This window comes from Triticum aestivum, chromosome 6B (genome assembly GCF_018294505.1).
Source record: "Triticum aestivum cultivar Chinese Spring chromosome 6B, IWGSC CS RefSeq v2.1, whole genome shotgun sequence".
Lineage (NCBI taxonomy): Eukaryota > Viridiplantae > Streptophyta > Magnoliopsida > Poales > Poaceae > Triticum > Triticum aestivum.
The window spans coordinates 703,509,280-703,513,011 of record NC_057810.1 but is presented as its reverse complement, the minus strand read 5'-3'; positions in this window follow the sequence as shown (position 1 = coordinate 703,513,011).

Below are 3,732 nucleotides of genomic sequence, written 5' to 3'. Positions count from 1 at the left end.
ACACACACTACACACACACACATTATTAGTTTGTTTTGTTATTTTTTTTCTTCTGTTTTTTAGTTATAGAAATGTTAGGAAATTATTATGTTTTTTAGTTATATAAATATTAGAAATGTTAGTTATATATATAGAAATGTTATAAATGTTTTCTGTTTTTAGTTATGGAAATATTTATAGAAATGTTAGCAATTTTTCTGTTTTTTTAGTTATATAAAAATTAGAATTGTTATAGAAATGTTAGTTATATAATCAGCAAATTTTAGAATTAATTTTAGTTAGATGAATTAGATTAATGTCAAATTGTTAGAATTTGCATATATATATATAGAATTTTAGTTATCACAATCCAATCATTTCAAAAATGTTACTTTTTGCGGGCATATAGTATTTGTTCTCGACGATATGCCCGGCCCGCATCCTCGCCGTCGACCCGTTCGCGACGACGTCATGCTTTAGAGGACCCATGTCCGGGACTGGGCTCCACCGGGCTGGCACTGGGAGGTGCTACCTGGAGGGGCGCGCCGCTTGGTGAGGAACCCGACCTCGGGTCCCGTCGTCGACCCTGATCTTCATTGGTGGCGTTTGCGTGAGCCACATTCGGTGCAGAGGCAGCCGGCCCCGCCGGAGGTGGTGCGTCACCATGTCAGGGAGGAAGATGAGCACGTCCATCGGTACATGGCTGCTATGGACGACGTCAGGTTCTCCACTACTTGGCGGGCTCTTTGGGCAGATGACCGGAGATATGATCCTGTGATGGTTCCTTCTCTTTGGGTGTGCACCGCCCGCGCCCCAGGAACCGCGAGTGGCGCCCTAGATTCTTCTGTAGTACTCGATCTTTATTAGGTACCTAGTCAGTGATGCATTCGATATATAATATTCGAGATGATGTATTCGAGATTATATATATTAAGACGATGATGTATTCGAGATTATATATACGAGACAATGTATTCGAGATTCAGTTTTTCCTTATTGATTAATTGCATCCATGCATTATAATTTGAATACTAAATTGTTTTATATTTCTTTTGTATTAATTAGTAAAGTAAAAGCTATGGCGGACAATACCGGCAGAGAGAGAGAAGAGGAATTGTTCGACATCATACGCAGCCCTCATAGGCTAGATGATCTGAATGATGACGACTCCCAATATCTGAACAATAGCGGAGAGGGTGACGAAAAGATATTCGATCTCGACGACCGAGCTGATGAAGTCATGAACTATGATTATGATGACATAGACAATGTTAGTGATGACACAGACAATGCTGATCTTCAAATAACAAAGACTTCCGGTGAGGTATATATTTATATAAGCATGCATCCTGGTGATCATCACATGTTTTTTTATTGAAGATATATTAACGAATCGATCTTTCTTCTTTCACCCTCCGGATCGAGCAAATCTGCTTCTATAGACAGCAAGACAAAGCGAGGCCCGGGGAGATTGTTGAAGGATGGTGTAAAGTACCACATCGAATCCACCAAACTTAGTGGCGAACCCCTCACGCCTAAGAACGTTGCATACAAGTGGACTCGTCAGTGCGGAGTTCTTGTGAAGGACAAACTCCCGATCTCCATTCAAGAATGGAAAGAGCCAAAGACTAAACGTCCAGGTGTTACTTGGGTCGATGGCAGAGCCAAAGAAGACCTGGTGAAATCTCTGATGGAACATTTCACCCTACCAGATCATTTCACTAAAGCAGATGTGGAGAAAGTCAAGGCCGCTGCTCTTAAGAAGATGGCAATTGCATTCAACACCCACAAGAAAACTGTATGGGCCAACTACCTCGCTAATGAAAGGAAGACTCCAGATTTCAAGGGAACACTAGAGAAGCAAAGAGAACACTGGGACGATTTCGTGACCTTCAACTTCAAGGATTCAGAATTATCTAAGGAACGGTCGAAGAAAAACAAGGCAAATGCCGCAAGAAAGACGCAGTTCCATAGGCTGGGTCCACGTGGCTACGCGGTGGGATTACCTAAGTGGGATAAGTCTGAGCAAGAGATGGAGGGTGCAGGGGTCACTCCGATTACTAGGAGCTGGCCCCCCAGGTGCAGAACTTGGTTCTATGCGCATGGGGGGCATTGGACCCGAAGACAGGCCTGGTTTCGAAGAAGGCAAGTCTAAAAGGAGCCGAACAAAAGATACTTGACGCAATAGAAGAAGCTCGAGCGGGGGTGTTCACGCCCAACAGAGAGAACGACGAGCTTAGCGTGCCCTGGGAAATCCTGAACACCCGGGAAGAACACGAGGCATGGGTGTTATTCCCTGGTATGAGGGCTTTTCGGACTGGAATGACGACTACAGGTCCCGTGCAAGAAAGAAGATGGAGGAGGAGAAGAAGAGGAAGCCGGAGGAGGAGCAGAGGAAGCAGGACGCAGAACGTCTTCAAGGCCTAGAAGCAAGGCGCGCGGACCTGGCACTCAAATTCCAGCAGTAGCAGCAGCAGATCGACTCACTTAGCCAGGAAAGGGGGTCTCAGCAGCGACAGCAGCAAGCGGATGATCGTCCATCATTGGATAGCACCTTCCTTCCATGCCGAGAAGCAGCATTGGTTCTGCCCCGGGCGACACACTGCTGGATACATACCCTGTGGATGACATCATAGAGAACACTAACCGTGAGCTACACTCCAAAATGAAGAACATATCCATGAAGGTGGCAGAAGGCGTTGCTTTTCCAGTGACCCCCGAAGCAACCTACCATTGCATCCCGATTACAGAGGGCTATGCTCGTGTCATGGTTGATGAAGTGGTGGAGCCATATTCGGGGCTAACGCTTGACATTCCTGGAGGTGAAGACGAGCGCACACTGGGAGAGGCCATACATCGTATCATCCTATGGAGAAAGGATTGCATCATCTTTCGAAGTCCACCGACACCGCGTCGTCTACCGACTCCTCGAAGTCCGCCACCGAGTCAGCAGACTCCCGCTCCTCCAAGTCCACGAACGCGTGAGACGACTCCTCGAAGTCCGCCACCGAGTCAGCAGACTCCCGCTCCTCCAAGTCCACGAACGCGTGAGACGACTCCTCCTCGAAGTCCGCCACCTCCTCCGCCGATTTCAAGTCCGGCACCGTGTCAGGCCACACCTCCTGCTTCAAGTCCGGCACATCGTCAGGCCACTTCTCCTGGTCCAACTCCACATCAGCCATCTCCGCTGTCTCAACAATCACAGAAGAGACATGCCGCAGCTTTGGTGCGTAGCATTATGAGTCGAGGTAGTTCAGGAAGTACAGGCGGAGACAAGCGATACAAATATGGTCCAAGCCTCGCTCCTCTTCCTCAGAGGCCTTACGACATGACCGAGGAGCAAAACACAGCCATAGTGCAGGCCCAAGTGGACGCCCGTTTTGGACCGAAACCGGCACCGCCACCAAAGGAGAAAGTGCCTGAGAAAGTAATTGACCACTTCATTTGTATGGCTAGAGAACCAGCTCCCAAGCCTGTTGACTCAGACTATGAGCGCCAAATCAGGAAACTACATCGAGAATGGCTAAAGAAGGAAGCGAGCTCGAGCTCGAGCCAACAAGCAGATGGCAAGCGATCCTCCCGCTTGTTGTGCTAACAACACATGAGAGGAGTAGTACGCGCGCCAAATATTATTGTGGGCAAACCGTTAGCGTTCCCCAGCAGGGCGATGTGGTAATAACGGAGGATCATATAATGCAGGCTCAAATGCTCAATATCTCTGTTGGACAACTCCTCGAAATCGAGCCCATGCCT